This window comes from Natator depressus, chromosome 24 (genome assembly GCF_965152275.1).
Source record: "Natator depressus isolate rNatDep1 chromosome 24, rNatDep2.hap1, whole genome shotgun sequence".
In the NCBI taxonomy this organism is placed as follows: domain Eukaryota; kingdom Metazoa; phylum Chordata; order Testudines; family Cheloniidae; genus Natator; species Natator depressus.
Genome location: NC_134257.1, coordinates 15,582,239 through 15,599,575, shown reverse-complemented (window position 1 = coordinate 15,599,575; position 17,337 = coordinate 15,582,239).

The following is a 17,337-nucleotide window of genomic DNA, read 5'->3' as shown; positions in this document are numbered from 1 at the left end:
TGGGGGACCCTGGTACAGAGGGAAAAGGGGGTCACAGAGAGCCCCTGCTAAGGGGAAAGAGGTTTCAGGGAGTCCCACGGTTCTCCAGCCCGGTGCACCCCAAGGGGTGGTGTTAACCTGGGAGCACAAGAGGGCGCGGACCATCTCTCACTGTGTCTGCGTGGCACTTGACACAACGGGGCTGCAGGGACCTGGGAAAAGGATTTCAGAGCAAGGCAGAAATGTGGTGTGTGCGCGCGCGCACGCATTGAATTGGGGGTGCTGGACGGAACCTGGTTACCGGAGACACTGAGCCGCTGTTCTGGGTCACTCGTCCAGGTGTCCGTCCTGCCATCGCCCGCTGCATAGAACCGGAAGCGGTAGGTGCCCCGATCGCTGGGGCGCAGCCCCGACACCCGCAGGGAGCAGTTGTGCTGCAGGTCCCCCAGATAGCGGGCGCGCCCCTTGAAGGCCGTGTGGACACGAGCCTCATCCGAGTGATACACGGTTTGACTCCTGTCCCGTGTCCAGCTCACGGCCCTGATGTTCCACCCCGCGGGGTAGGTGAAGGAGCAGGGGATGGTCACGAAGGAGCCGGCCCCTCCAGCGAGGGGCCCTGGTGCGAGTGTCACGTTCCACTCCTGGGCGGAGGCGCCTGCTGGGGACAGGAATTGGGGATCAGACCGGCACCCGGCCCCAGCAAGTTGGGGAACCCGCCCGCAGGCTAGGCTGCTGCACGGATCCTGCTGGGGAGAACCCAGCATCAGCTCAGCCCCCCAACCTAGGGGCTTTAAAACACAATCGGGGATGTTGTGTTGTGGGGCTTTCTGAGCCCCCCGACCTCTCCTGGCTTGGGGGTGACAGTGAGCCCAGCCAGCGCTCCCCTGTGAATTGGGGAAGGAGAGTTTGGAGATGCTCTGCCCCCACATCAACCTGTCCCCTGCCCAGCAATTAATCACCCCAGGCCCGAATCACTCCTGTCCCCACGAGTTCTCCCATCAGTCCAGGCTGACCCACTCCCCCGCATCTGCCCAGCCACCCTCAGTTCAGTCCACACTCTGCATCTATTAGTTCACCCCCCCCCCCGCAGTTCAGCCCTCCAAATCCACTCAGCTCAGCTCCCCAGCCCCCCCCCTTCAGTCCAGCCCCCCTCAATTCAGCCCCCATTCACCCAGCCCCCTCATTTTTCCTCAGATTAACCCCTCTCAGTTCAGGCCCCCCATATCTCCCCTCAGTTAAGCTGCCCATTGCCCACACAGTTCACCCGATCTCCCCTCAATTCAGCCCCCAATATCCACCTGCAGTTCAACTCCCCCCTGCCCCTTGTGCTGGGTATCTGGTCCCCAGGCTCCAGAGGCCCTGACTGCAGGACGAGCCCCACCGGCAAGGGGTCAGGCTCTACCCATGCACCAGGAGCTGGGTGCGGATGTGGGCAGGGGCCAGCCGGGCTGGAGCTGGGCGGACGGGCAGGGCAGGGAGCAGAGCCCTCCAGGCCAGCCCGGAAGACTCCCCGACTCGCCAGGACAGCAAGAAGCCCGGAGGCAGGACGTGGCGCAGGGAAAACGGCAGCCCGGGGGACGAGAGCGGCTGAGGCCCTCGCTGCTCAGCCCAGCGTGGCCGGGGCTAGACCAGGCTGACTCTGCCATGAGAATCAGGCATGTTCTCCACTGGGGTGAAATCAGCAGCGAGGACCCGGCCGCTCAGGGTCAGGTTCAAGGCCAGACGCCCCCTAGGCTTGAACTGGAGCCGCTGGCGCGAGTGGCTGGGACTTCCCTGCGATGGAACCCGGTTCCGAGCATCCTCCTGGCAGTGTAGACGCACTCCCAGGGCTGGGGAAATGGTCCCCACCCGTCCCCTGGCTGGCAGCGCGTGGCATCTGTGTGAATTACTCACCAGCCAGGAGGCAAAAGGCAGGGACCAGCACCAAGGCCATCTCCGTCCAGGGCAGAGCGCTCAGCCGGTCTGGGAGGGGAAAGGGGCCGGGAATGATTCACCTGCAGCTTTTCTGGGTGACAGCTCGTCTGCGCCGGGCGATGGCGTCCAGCCGTGGGATCGGGTGCACGACCAGCTATTTTACACCCTTTGTAAAAGAATTTCCTAACCAGAAGGGAGTCAGGCTTGGAGACTGGCCCTATGGAGCCATTTCATTTCCATTCCCACATGCTTTGTGGGCCGTGTATTCAAAGCTCACCCCTCAGTGGTGCAATGAAGCCACCTCTGGGGTGGGGCGCATGGCTCTTTGGCAGCTCACAGCAACGGGGAGGATGGTTTCAGGGCAGGACCGGAGGAATGTTCCTGTGTGGAGCTGACACATGCAGGGAGAAGGAAGTGACCAAGCCACGTTGGGGTGCGGCAGGGCCCCCAGGGAGATGTCCTGACCCCTTGGGATAGAGCTGCGGGGGGGGGGGGGGAGAAGGGTCAGGGTTCTGTTCCCAGCTGAGACACTGGAAAGGACCAAAAGCAGAGGTCAGCCCTGACTGTGAGCGGAGGGCACCCTCTATAGAGCCCCCCTCCTTGCAGCACAGCACCCCCTAGCACCACCCTGGGGCATTGGGGCCACCACTGACTGCAATAGGAGAGTGCCCCTTGCTGAGCCCCCCGGACCATCCTGCAGCTCTGCACCCCCTAGCGCTTCCTCTCTGCTACCTGGATTGTTTATCGGGGGCCCGTCTCTGTGACCACATCCTGGGTAGAGCCAGTATCTGATGTCACCCAACCGCTTTGAGTGTATTCTCTCTGGGTAACGGTGCAACGGGCCAGCAAGTGTTATACCAATAAAATAAAAACCAGCAGGATCTTATTAAAAAGGGGAAAAGGCAAAATACTACATTTATTGTGAATATAGAAAGAATCATAGTAAGCAGTTAGTTATAGCTATAATATTCCATTTAATCTCATATTTATTCACACTCACACAGGTTCTGCAAGGTTCTTATCATAGTTACCAGCCTTAGAGTTGCTCATGCCAAGCCACTGGCCAGGTGGCCTGGACAGGAGGAGGGAGCAGGGTCTTGTCAGATGCTCATCTGATGCTCCTGGAAGTTGGTTTGCAGAATCAGACCCCGAAGTTCTCACTTTCTAGAGGCCATTTTTATAGGAGTTTCTTCCTAGGCCAGTCTGTGGGAATTGCTTTTCATGCTGCTGCTGAATCAATCAGCAGATGGCACATTCCTGACGGCTCCCTGCTGCCAGACATTATCTTGGTCTTTGGTTCTCCCATTCTTGAGGCTGTTGGATGGATTCCAGTCTGCCCTCCGGGGGTCCTCTGGTTATTTCCACTTGATGCCTTCTTCAGCCGATGGACACTGGATTTTTAGGCTGGCACCTCCCCGATTATTCAGTTATTATCCACACCAAGCATCCTTCCACATACATCCCCTCTCTCTATTTTAATCACAACTGTTAACAAAGCGAGATGACTACAACAAAAGGGTGGGGAGTCTCTGAGTGCTGTTTCTGTTGCTTTGAGTCTCTCTCTCTGTGAATTGCGTTGAGAACAGACTCTGTCTTAGAATGTACTAATGCAATTAGCAGCTTGCAAATTTCACACACAGAGGGAGAGAAACAGTACCAAAACCCAAGAGACCTCTTAATTAGTAATACCCTGGAATTTAAACTATGGGGAATCAAACTCATTTGTGATTTTAATACAGAACTTCTTTAATATGATCCAACATAATCCCCCTTTTGACACTAAGATTTATAATCGTCAGTGTCACTTTCTATGTAGCCTATTCAAGAGAAGGTACTGTGAGGCAATTTGAGTTTGTGATTCCAATTCATGCCACATACACGATCCTAGTGATGTATCTTTATTACAAGGTTCAGGGGCAACAGGCAAGGTGAGGCACACCCACTTTTGAGGAGTCCATTCAGTACAACCTCTAGTGTCCAATAGCTTCCCTCCCTCCCCAGCCCACTGGCTCAAGGTCCAGGGTAGCCAGAAGGATCCCATGTGTAATATGGGGAGTGGGCTAACCTTCAATACCTTTGCCTCCAGGGACTGTCGTCGTCAAAATTGCACACCAATTTCTCCCATTAACAAGTCTGGTTTTACAATACTATGAATGGATGCAATACATTTCCACTGATAAGTGTCAAACAAGGATCCCTTTCTTTGTTTTAACAAATGCATCAAACCCTTAATATTTCCCAATATGACCCAGAACATTTCATGTTCCAAAGTAACTAGGGAAGTATCTGCATTTCAGTGCATCCCAGAGCTATGGCTGTGTAGTTTCCTATTTCTAAATTTATTTTGTTTTATGCATAAGCCATGTGGTAGTATTAAGCCATTGCCAAAGATTCCATCGGGCTTTAAGGTTACCCATCCCAATTTGGACCAAATCTACATTGGCACGTACTTGGTTTTGTATCAGGCTGTCCAGTAGCTGGGACAGAAAACTAATTTATTTTTAAGTACCTGCAGGTCCTCAGTATTTTTTTTTTTTTTTTTTTTTTTTTTTAAACACAACAGTGCTAGCAACAAGACAAAACAATTTCTATTGTGACAGTAGATTCATGGTATTGGGTTGCTCTTCAGCTGGCATCAGCTTTTCCTGATTTTCTGAAAGACAAAAAAACATGTTTCTACCCCTTTTTGGGGGGGCAGATTATTGCTTAAAATATTTTTTACAAATACCCTTGCTGATTGCAGGCAAAACAGAGGAATTACCCCCATATTTTCCTGTTTTTTTTGTTTTGTTTTAAATAGGCAGGTCAGGTTTCAATGGTGTCTATCTTTTAAGGGTTATGGGGAAATTATCCCACTGTTTAGTCATTAATCCCTGAGGTGGGGTACCTCAGTTTCCCTTCTTATACAGTGGACCAAGTTTATAATGTTTTTCCTGCTGTGTTAAGCTTTAAGTTTATTACCATATGACCTTAAAGGATTTTTCCAAAAAATCGTACACACTATACATTGTTACAGGGGTCCTTATTATCATTAAATTTATTTGAATTCTCTTGTTACCCCATGCCTTTTATTAGACAATTTGTTTACCGAGCCGGTGTGTCCTTTATCTGCAGCTCCTGTGTTGCTAGTTCTTTCCTTCCTTTATCATTTAGGTCATTTGCGTTTTCAGAGGCTTCCTGCTATTGGATTTAAAGCCATCAGCAGCTCAGAGACTCGATCGTAAAAGGGACACAATCAACTTGCACCAGAGTTTTGATCACTTTTAAACTTCTGCTTCCAAAACACACAGCAATCTGAAAAAGAAATCCCAACCTACTGTGGCTCCCTTTGGAGCCCGAATAGCATTTTAATTAATTAAGTAGCATGGTATGTTTGCATTTCTTTTGCTCCTTCTACAATATACCCTGCACATGTTCTGGGGCAAATGCACATTCCTTCCATAGTTTAACTTCTATAACATGATCCAGATCCATTTTTACATAAGGTGTCACTATCTCTTTTTTTTTTTTTGCTGAAAGAGTTTGCATGTACCTTTATCAAAGTGACAGTCTGATTACTCAGCCATGTTAAGACTCAGTGTTTCTAACATTGCTTCTTTTTGTTTTGTGCACCTCACCCCTGCTGTTGCTTCAGAGGGGCACTGTCTTTTTTAATTTCTTTTTTTTCCCCCCCCTACAGCTCTCATCTGCTATTTTGTTACAAAACCAAATGAAAAAAAAAACAAAAAGAATCCAGAATTCTCTTCTCCTGATTTTGACTGCCCTGCTGCAGCCACAACTTAAAAACAATTTTGTAAAGCATTGAGTTACCTTTTAAGGGGTCACAAAAAGAAGAGGACTTGTGCCACCTTAGAGACTAACCAATTTATTTGAGCATAAACTTTCGTGAGCTACAGCTCACTTCATCGGATGTATACTGTGGAAAGGGTAGAAGATCTTTTTATACACACAAAGCATGAAAAAATACCTCCTCCCACCACACTCTCCTGCTGGTAATAGCTTATCCAAAGTGACCGCTCTCCTTACAATGTGTATGATAATCAAGGTGGGCCATTTCCAGCACAAATCCAGGGTTTAACAAGAACGTCTGGGGGGGGGGGGGCAGGAAAAAACAAGGGGAAAGGCTTGAATAGAGACTGGGAGTGGCTTAGTCATTATGCAAGGTAGCCTATTTCCCCTAGTTTTTTCCTACCCCCCTCCCCCCCGCAGACGTTCTTGTTAAACCCTGGATTTGTGCTGGAAATGGCCCACCTTGATTATCATACACAATGTAAGGAGAGCGGTCACTTTAGATAAGCTATTACCAGCAGGAGAGTGTGGTGGGAGGAGGTATTTTTTCATGCTTTGTGTGTATAAAAAGATCTTCTACCCTTTCCACAGTATACATCCGATGAAGTGAGCTGTAGCTCACGAAAGTTTATGCTCAAATAAATTGGTTAGTCTCTAAGGTGGCACAAGTCCTCCTTTTCTTTTTGCGAATACAGACTAACATGGCTGTTACTCGGAAACCTTTTAAGGGTTAAATGCCAAATCACAAAGCCAAACACCACATTACCTGTGACTAGCAAAAGGGTCTGTCAGTTTTGCAACTTTGAATTAAAGAGTCAAATGGATTTTTAGTGGCATTATTTAAAACAAAACCAATTGGTCCTTAGAACTTTACATATTTACACACACACAGATACACACATTTTCTTTTCCTTAACATCCCTTCCACACTGCTTTTTTTTTTCCTTCACATCTTACCTTCCCTTTATACATTTGAGGCAGTTAAGTTCCAATAGAACCCCCTTCTGTTTTTTTGTTTTGTTTTTTTTTTTTAGCAAATTTGACTAAATTGTTCAGTCAAATGATTTTAATCAGTTTATTTTTGCCTGGCTAATTTACAGACATTCCTTTGGAAAAGGGCCCATTTTTCCTTCAGAATGGCTGCAAAGAAACCAAGAACGCTCTTTCGCTAACACTTTTCCTTTTTAACATTTTCACATAGTTTAGCTGCTTAATTCCCTCCAGCCTCTGCAGAGGGAATTTCTACTCTTTTTGCATTCCTGGAGTGCCTTTCACTATTTTCTGCTGGCTTTGGGTATTTGTAGCCAGCCCCTTCCAATTGTCTGCTCCCTTTTCCATTTGTGCCTTTTCCTCTTTACATGAAGACAAGTGGAGAAGCGGAGGGAAGAATCCTTACATGCCTCCCACAACAACCAAATTGCTGCTGCATCTCTCTTGGCAGCACGAGAAGGTTTGGATATGAGGATACACTGAGCCCATCTATCCTCCAGGTCTGAAATAGTGCAGACAGCAGCTAGGGCTTGTTTAGTCCGAGGACTGTGCCCAAATTTTTGAAGGATTTGTTGAAAAGGTGTAATTTCTTTAACAAAAGGTGAGGTTGGAGTTCCTTCTGACTCCATTCCTCCCTCTGGTACTGGCTTACCCTGTTTTCTTTTAAAGATCTTAACATGGATATTTCAATCTCTTTGTCACTCCTGGTATTACTTAGCAAGTGACAGCCTAGATTCTGAAATCTTAGATTAATCTATGCGTTTTCCCCCTGCTACCTTCCCGGAGGCCAGCAGGTCTGGTTAACCTAATAGAAATGCCTAGCTCAATAGAGCTGGCGGTGTGCACACCAATATTTACAATAACTGAGGTTTTCTACCAATATTCCCCCTTTTGCAATTCTCCACCAAAATGTTATACCAATAAAATAAAAACCAGCAGGATCTTAATACTACATTTATTGTGAATATAGAAAGAATCATAGTAAGCAGTTACTTATAGCTATAATACTCCATTCAATTCCAAATTTATTCACACTCACACAGGTTCTGCAAGGTTCTTATCATAGTTACCAGCCTTAGAGTTGCTCATGCCAAGCCACTGGCCAGGTGGCCTGGACATGAGGAGGGAGCAGGGCCTTGTCAGATGCTCATCTGATGCTCCTGGAAGTTGGTTTGCAGAATCAGACCCCGAAGTTCTCACTTTCTAGAGGCCATTTTTATAGGAGTTTCTTCCTAGGCCAGACTATGGGAATTGCTTCATCATGCTGTTTCTGAATCAATCAGCAGATGGCACATTCCTGACGGCTCCGTGCTGCCAGACGTTACCTTGGTCTTTGGTTCTCCCATTCTTGAGGCTGTTGGGTGGATTCCAGTCTGCCCTCCGGGGGTCCTCTGGTTATTTCCACTTCACGCCTTCTTCAGCCGATGGACACTGGATTCTTAGGCTGGCACCTCCCTGATCATTCAGTTGTTATCCACACCAAGCATCCTTCCACATACATCCTCTATCTCTATTTTAATCACAATTGTTAACAAAGCGAGATGAATACAACAAAAGGGCGGGGAGTCTCTGGGTGCCGTTTCTATTGTTACAGAGTATTGCTTTGAGTCTCTCTCTCTGTGTGAGTAGTTGCTGTTACAAAGAATTGCTTTGAGAACAGACTCTGTCTTAGAATGTACTAACGCAATTAGCAGCTTGCAAGAGGGAGAGAAACAGTACCAAAAACCAAGAGACCTCTTAATTAGTAATACCCTGGAATTTAAACTATGGGGAATCAAACTCATTTGTGATTTTAATACAGAACTTCTTTAATATGATCCAACACAAGGGTGTGAGGGCCCGCGTGTCTCTGAAAATAGAACCCAGGAGTCCCAGCTCCAACCCAAATACTATGCTCCCTCTCTGAACAGTAGCTCCATCTGACGTGTTCTCCCCCCTACGACCTCAGGTTCCTTCACAATCTGCCCAGCCACTGAGCATTTCAGCCAGCAGTGAAATGCAGCCTGCTCTGGGGTGGGACACGGCAGCCATGTAACAGTGCAGGATGACGTTGCCCCTCCACGTTCGGTGCCTGTATCTTACGCCACAAGCTCGTCAGGCAGGGACTGGCTCTCACGGCGTGTTTGGGAAGCACCATGTATATTGACAGGGCTAGCACAAGCTGCTGTGGGCTAGTGGCTAGAACAGACTGGGACCCAGGACTGTGGGTTCTCCTCCTAGATATGCCATGGCCTTGCTGCACTTCTCTGGTCTGTGTTTAATTTTTTCCTCCCACCTATTGTCTATTTTAATTGCCAGTTCTTTGGGGCAGGGGCTGTCTCTGGCTGTGTGTCTCGGCAGTGCCTGGCACAACAGGGACCTGATCCCAGCTGGGGCAGGGACTGTCTCTCGCTGTGTCCATGTAGCTCTCTGCTCACCAGGCCCCAGTCTCAGCTGGGGCCCCTCCCATAAGCATCTCTCACCATTTAATCTCCTTTCAGCGATTTAGAGATGCAAAGAATCATTCTGCCTCTACCTGGCTTTTTGCCCCCAAACAAGGAACAGCGGCTCTTACCTGGGCCCTGGTTAGCGGCTGGGACTCCGGTCTGATCCCACCGCTGACACTAACAGGAGAGCAGGGAGCTTGGGGCAGGTAACTAGTAATCGTGTTCATCTACATCTGTGGCAGTAGCCCCAGGCGCGGTGAGTGGCTGGTGGTTCAGGGCAGGAAAGAACCGTGATAGTGTCTTCATGGCTGTGACCGGGGTCCTAGTAGGGAGCCAGCTGTGGTCACTCAATTAGGGTGAACTGCAAAGAATGGGGCAGACAATCCCCATAAAGCTGGTGGATATTCCAACACTTAGATTCACCAAGCCAGCATAAGCTTCTTTATAACCTCACGGGTTACTCAGCTGTCCAAACACAGTTCCCTTAAAGTGTCCCAGCCTCAGGCTTCCATCCAGGTACCCATGTCACATATGACGACCATTTCTGTAAATCGTATTTCATCGTATAAAAGAACAGATTCTACCAATCCCCAAAGAATTGGACGCATCACCTCCCAGGTTAAGGAATGTTTCAGATCTTACCCAAATACACGCTCCCACCAATCCTCATGAACTAAACTAAAATTTATTAAAACAAGAGAGAGAGTCTGGTTAAAAGATCCATAGACAGACCTGAGTTCAATTCCTTTGGGTGCAGATTCAGAGCAGAGATGCTGAGCTTTGTAGCAGCAAAGTGTTTTTTCAGAAATAGTTCATAGTCCAATGTCCAAACCTCACATTCAGGGCGCACCAGCATAACTGGGACCTCAATCTTGCGACTCAAACTTCCCCTGAAGAAGCTTAAGCAGATCTGAGATGACAGAATCAGGACCCAAGGATCTTTTATACAATTTCATGTCCTCTTTGACAAGTTGGGATTTCCTCAGGGAACAAAAGGTAATTAGGATGACTTTCAGAGTAACAGCCGTGTTAGTCTGTATTCGCAAAAAGAAAAGGAGTACGTGTGGCACCTTAGAGACTAACCAATTTATTTGAGCATGAGCTTTTGTGAGCTACAGCTCACTTTCATCCAATGAAGTGAGCTGTAGCTCACGAAAGCTTATGCTCAAATAAATTGGTTAGTCTCTAAGGTGCCACACGTACTCCTTTTCTTTTTAGGATGACTTTGAAGGAGGTCCATCACAGGTACTTAGCTATATGAATGATCATAAGGCCATTTGCTTTTTCCTCCACTATTCACAGTACATCTCAAAGAGAGATGAATTCCAAGATATCCTGTGTTCACAGTTCATTTACAATTCATAGACAGGGACTGTTGATTACAATTGTAGACCCTACTCAAACATATGTAAATACACAAAACCACAAACATTATCTCCCTATATGTCTTTTGAGGGATGTTATTTTGCAGGATGTTTAACCCTTTCTAGCCATGGGTCACGCCCCCAAGGTCAGACTGGTGTGGAAGGGTGAAATGAGAGCTCCTGGATACACCTTAAGGACCTTCCAACATTGATAGGAGCTGTGTTTATATTGAATTCTTTGTAAGGCCAAATTATTGAGGCACGCTTTGGCCCCAGCCAAAAACTTAGTCCATACTTTCTGAAACACTTTAGTGATTCCAGAGTTTGGTCTATGTGTTTAAATTAACCTAGCCATTAACATTCTTCAGAGAGCGCTTACTCTGGTATTCAGCCATGAAGGCAGGGAGGTGTTGTACCTCAGTTTCCCTTTGTGCCCAGCCGTTCAAGCTTGTTGTGGTTTTCCTGCTGTGAAAAGTTGTAGAAATAGGTCTATGCATTAGCTGTGAAGCCTCAACAACATTAGGCTTTTTAACACAAAGTGTGCTCTTGTTGAACCAAACAGCATAATCACAAGGGTTTCTATTATACACCCGTCTTAGCATGTTCAAGGGTTTTTCCAAGTGACCATGCACACTCTACCTTTTTTACAGTTCTTGGTATCAGCAACAAGTTAGTTACAATAATTAGCAGCAACATTAACATCAGCTCTATCACACGTGAACATTTACAATTTGTCATGCCAAGCCTTTGGTTTCGACAAATCATTCCTTAGCTCAGCTTGTTCCATATCCCTTTTGAATCTTTGTAGCCTTTTCTTGACCTCAGGGTCTTCCTTAACATCGGCTTTCAGTTTAACCACTTCCTTGGGATTTTGGTATTTCAGGGTTAACCTGTGGCTTTTATTTGCCAGGTTTAATCCTTCCCTTCCTCCCTGTCCAACAGGGTGTAACGATGATGCCTCTGGCAGGACACAACCGAGAGTATCAATTCAGGACACCTCCCTCTATCTATCTATCGAATCATAGAATATCAGGGTTGGAAGAGACCTCAGGAGGTATCTAGTCCCACCCCCTGCTCAAAGCAGGGCCTATCCTCAACTAAATCATCCCAGCCAGGGCTTTGTCAAGCTGGGCCTTGAAAACCTCTAAGGAAGGAGATTCCACCACCTCCCTAGGGAACCCACTCTAGTGCTTCACCACCCTCCTAGTGAAATAGTGTTTCCTAATATCCAACCTAGTCCTCCCCACTGCAACCTGAGACCATTGCTCCTTGTTCTGTCATCTGCCACCACTGAGAACAGCTGAGTTCCATCCTCTTTGGAACCCCCCTTCATGTAGTTAAACGCTGCTTTCAAATCCCCCCTCCCTCTTCTCTTCTGCAGACTAAACAAGCCCAGTTCCCTCAGCCTCCCCTCTTAAGTCATGGAATTTGCACTTGTCCTTGTTGAACCTCAGATTTCTTTTGGCCCAATCCTCCAATTTGTCTGGGTCACTCTGGACCCCATCCCTTCCCTCCAGTGTATTTACCTCCCCCCCCCCACAGCTTAGTGTCATCTGCAGACTTGACGAGGGTGCAATCCACACCATCCTCCAGATCATTAATAAAGATGTTGAACAAAACTGGCCCCAGGACCAACCCCTGGGGTACTCCGCTTGATACCGGCGATACCATCTTAAAGAGATACCATCCATTTTCACGAATGTTAGACTCGAGGGCTTTTGTTCTTTCCTTACCAACCTCAGCTTCCACATGGAATCACATGTCAAGTCCACTAAGAGACGACAAGACCTACCCAAAATACCTCGAGATGAGACTTCTCCTGCCATCCCCTGTATTCTCAAGAGATTCACTGCACAACTGTCCTCCTGCTCCGCAGATTCAGCTGTCCAGTCTTCCCTCTGAACCTCAGATACAGACTGTTTACGCAAAGAATCAACATGGAGACAGTCCTGTCCCAACACCATTGTCTCCCCGACAAGCTGGTTAAGCTTATAGGGCTGTTTAAACTCCCGAATAATTTTTATTCCATCTGAAATCTCCTCAGAGCTATCCACACTGGATTTTTTCAAAGCAAGTTCAGTGGATTCATTTCCATTTGAAAGACTTTGGCCACTAGGCACCACCACACTTTCTCCAGAAGAGAGACTGTTTACTACCAACAATGGCTCAGTAAGGGTCAATGGAAATGATTCCTTTTCACAGAGGTCAAAGACTTCACCCAGAAATTCCTTTTCTTTTGCGATATCATGCACTGCAACAAGTTCTTTCTGAGCTTTATTTATGTCCAGAACTGACTTTGGCACAACAGACAAATCACCAACCTCCTTCTGCGTTTCACAGACATCCAGAATCACCTCTGGCTGATCAGGAGGATTTTTACACAACCCCCTTTCAGGTAAGATGCTAGACTTCTTAGTCAAAAGATTAGAAGCATTTTCTTCCTTGTTACAAGTTTCCACAGTCAGCGGGTAGCCATCAAATCACCTTCATGCTTTCCTTGTGTCCTGGCTAGGACAGCACCCTGATCAGGTGAGGTGGTCATATCTTAACCCAGCAACACACTAGCTACAGGCAAAATAGAAGCACCGGAATTGCTTGGTCTCTGGGAGCTATTTATGACATCAACTGGATGCAACTTAGCTACAATATCATCATCCCTAGCAGACACAAGTTCAGGCCTCATCTGGAGTACTGTGTCCAGTTTTGGGCCCCACACTACAAAAAGGATGTGGAGAAATTGGAGTCCAGCGAAGGGCAACAAAAATGAGTAGGGAACTGGAACACATGAGTTATGAGGAGAGGCTGAGGGAACTGGGATTGTTTAGTCTACGGAAGAGAAGAATGAGGGGGGATTTGATAGCTGCTTTTAACTACCTGAAAAGTAGATCCAAAGAGGATGGATCTAGACTATTCTCAGTGATAGCAGATGACAGGACAAGGAGCAATGGTCTCAAGTTGCAGTGGGGGAGGTTTAGGTTGGATATTAGGAAAAACTCTCTCACTAGGAGGGTGGTGAAACACTGGAATGCGTTACCTAGGGCGGTGGTGGAATCCCCTTCCTTGGAAGTTTTTAAGGTCAGGCTTGACAAAGCCCTGGCTGGGATGATTTAGTTGGGATTGGTCCTGCTCTGGGCAGGGGGTTGGACTAGATGACCTCCAGAGGTCCCTTCCAACCCTGATATTCTATGACCAATTCCTTCCTGGGCTTAGTTGTATCCAGAATCAGCTCTGGGTTAACTGATAAAGCTTCAACCATCATAGGCGGACAGGCTTCTTCTGTCTGCTTTACAGGCAGAAAAGAGCTGGAGAAACATTCCCCTTTACCAGACAGACAAACAGCTTGGGATCTCATTTCCCTTGTCCCAACACACATGGCTGTTCACAGACAATTGCTTGGAGATTGGGGTAGCTCCCTTCATAGGCAAGTCGTTACCCCCCACAACCAGCCTTTCACGTACAACAGTGGAGCGGCCAGACAGGCTGATGGAGCATTAAAGGAATCCACACTCCCAGGGACTATCCCAGGAACCGTATACAATGGAGACTTCCGAGAGGGCGCAAGTAGACAATGGAGGCTGCTTGATTCATGTCATAGCAAAAGATGGTTTCAGCAAACTGGAAGAAACTATAAAGGAGGGGAAGCGATGTCATCACTTGGTCTCACTCCCCCCACATTCCAATACCTGGAAACATGCCTGGAGGACAAAGACTGAATTGGGGAGGGGGTCCTAGCCTGAAGGGGAGGCCCAGGTGGTGTGTGGAGGAGCTGTGACCTGTTTGTATTGTCTATCAGCGCGAGACACGGCTTGGTTCAAATCCTGTCTAGTTTAGAGAACTCAGATTACGATTTCACTTTTATTTCTCAGGTAACCAACTTTGATCTCTACGCTCACTGCTTACAATCACTTGAAATCCATCATTCTGTAGTTAATAAGGCTGGTTCATATTTTACAGTGAAACCCCGCTATAACACACCCCACAATAACACAAATTCGGATATAACGCAATCATAAGGTGGCGGCGCCAAAGCACCAAATAAATAAATAAATAAGCGACCATTCTCCTCCCCAGCTGCTCCTCCCTCTTCCTCTGCTCCTTGCACGTCTTCCCTACTGAGAGCCCCTCTGCTGCCCAAGAGAAATTGACCAGCTTGAACCTGACCAGCTTGAAATGATAAATTTTCATACCCCGCTATAACGCAACCCCACATTTATCACAATCAAATATTTTGGACCCCCAATTATCACAGTATAGCAGGGTTTCACTGTACCTAAAACACTGCGCTGTGGTTGAAGTGCCTGGGAAATCTGCTCAGGTCGCAAAGGCAGGTGCGCGTCCACTTTCCTTTGTGGCAGTGGTGGATCGGTGTACCGGGGTTGGCACCCACCTCTCACGAGTGCCCATTTCTGATTGGGCGTGTCTGCATTTTTTAGGTCTGGAGACCCCCTTTCGGTTGTTCTCAGGCAGGTTTTCAGTGACTCAGCCCTGCGGCCGAGTCACAGGGTCTGCACGTTAGCCAGCGCAAACCCCTTCTGGGGGATACAGTCCACAGGGCCTATCTCAGGACCCGGCTGGTGGTGTCCCTCTCAGGCCCTCTTTGGGCTAGAGTCTTTAAGTAGCCCAGCCCTGGTATGGGACCATATCCCCAGGGCTTCCTCCCTGGGGACACTATCCTGCTGCAGCCCTCCCCAGGCTCAGACCTTACTCAGTCCCCAGCAGCCAGCCAGGAGCCACTCGCTCCCTGCCAGCAGACTTAGCTGCCTAGAGTCCTGCTACTCTTCCAGATCTGCAGCCCCTTCCTCTGCTGCTCCATGCAAGAACTAACTACTGCTCTGGGCTGCAGCTCCTTTTATAGGGCCCTCCTCTACCCTGATTGGCTGCTTCCCCTTCAGCCACTCTAGTCTGCTTGGAGGACCTCTCCACTGCTTCTTTCCTGGGATGGGTGGGGCAGAACCCTGAGGTTTGTAGGTGCCAGAGGTTTGTAGCTTGGCACAGCATCACAGTGTGAGAGGGAGCCCAGATTGGTAAGCCAGAGGGCTCAGCGGTACCCCAGTTCCAGGTTGCACTCCAGGGAACCCGTCAGAGTGGGTGGGAGTCAGGACTCCTGGGTTCTATCCCCAGCTATGGGAGGGGTGCATAGGTGCCAACTTTCCCTGGAGCCGGTGGGCACTTGCGCCCCCGCCCATTTTGGCCCCACCCGACTCCACCCTTTCCCTGCCCCTGCCCTGCCCACATTCTAACCCCTTCCCCAAAGTCCCCACCCCAACTCTGCCCCCACCCTGCCCCTATTGGGCAAATCCCTGCCCCGGCCCCGCCTCTTCCCCGAGCGCGCCGCGTTCCCCCTCCTCCCAGCACTTGCCGCGTGAAATGAGCTGTTTTGCGGTGCAAGCGCTAGGAGCTAGGGGGAGAAGCGGAACTGCGGCACTCTCACGGGAGGAGGCGGAGCAGAGGCGGAGATGAGCTGGGGGGGAGAACCCCGGAGAACCCACGGGGTCGACACGTATGGAGGGGAGTGGGGTCTAGTGGGTTGGAGCAGTGGGGCTGGGAGTTAGGACTCCTGGGTTCTATTCTTGGTTCTGCCCCATTGCCCATGGGGGATGGGGACCTTCCTCTCGCGCCAAGGGCTGAGCGGCTCCTCAGATGCTTTGAGATCCCAGCTGGCCAGTGCTAGAAAAGGACCGAGCCTCATCCCTTCACCAGGGTCTCTCCGAGCACGGGTGTCGTGGTCCTTCGAACTCTGACCCAGCGGGCCCATTTGGCCTGTGGCTGGGGAGTCTCTGGGGCTGGACGGGGTTAAAAGGAACAGGCACCACCACATACCCCCCGTTGTCACCAGCGCTGGGTCTGAGCTTTCACAATTTCCAGAGAAAGGGGAAGTTTCTCTGCGGCAGCCAGACAAAGTGAAAGGCTCCCACGGGAAAAATGGTGCTTGGAGCCAGAACCCCCGAGTCCCAACTCTCAGCCCCCTGCTCTAACCACTAGACCCCACGCCCCTCCCCCAGCTGGGGATAAAACCAGAAGTCCTGAGTCTCAGTCACTGTAACCACTGGACCTTATTGCTACCAAACCAGCAAGTACATTGCCTTTAAAGGCAGGGAACACAGGATCAGGGTTCCCTTTCCTCCCCTGAGCCACCAGCCACTCACAGCGCCTGGGGCTATTGCCACAGATGTAGATGAAGATGATTCCTCCTTACCTGCCCCCAACCTCCCTGCTCTCCTGTTAGTGTCAGGGATGGGACCAGACCAGAGTCCGAGCCACTAACCCAGTCCCAGGGCCCAGGTAAGAGCCATTTTCCCTTGTTTTGGGGCAAAAAACCAGAGTTGGGGAGAATGATTCTTTGCATCTCTAAAGGACTGAAAGGAGATTAAACGGTGAGAGTTTCTTATGGGAGGGGCCCCAGCTGAGACCAGGGCCCCGTCGTGCCAGGGGCTGCCCAGGTACAGCCAGAGACAGTCCCTGCCCCAAAGAAATTATAATTAAAATAGACAATAGGTGGGAGAGAAAACTGAGGCACAGGGCAGAGCAGTGACTGGCCTGCTATTGTATGGTGGGTCCATGACAGATCTAGAAGTAGAACCCGGGGCTTTGTGTCCCACGGCTGTGCTCCAACCACTGGGCCACACTGTCACACCATAACTGGGGGTAGTATTGAAAATACATCGGGGACTTCCCAAGCACAGCATGAGAGCCAGGTTCCACCTGACAAGCTCATGATGTAAGATATGTGGACCCCTGAACACGGCAGGGCGACATTACCCTGCGCTGTTAAACAGTTGCTGTGCCCTACCCCAGAGCAGGCTGCATTTCACTGTGGGTTGAAAAGATCAACAACTGGGCAGGCTGTGAAGGTGTCTGAGATCACGTGGGGGAGA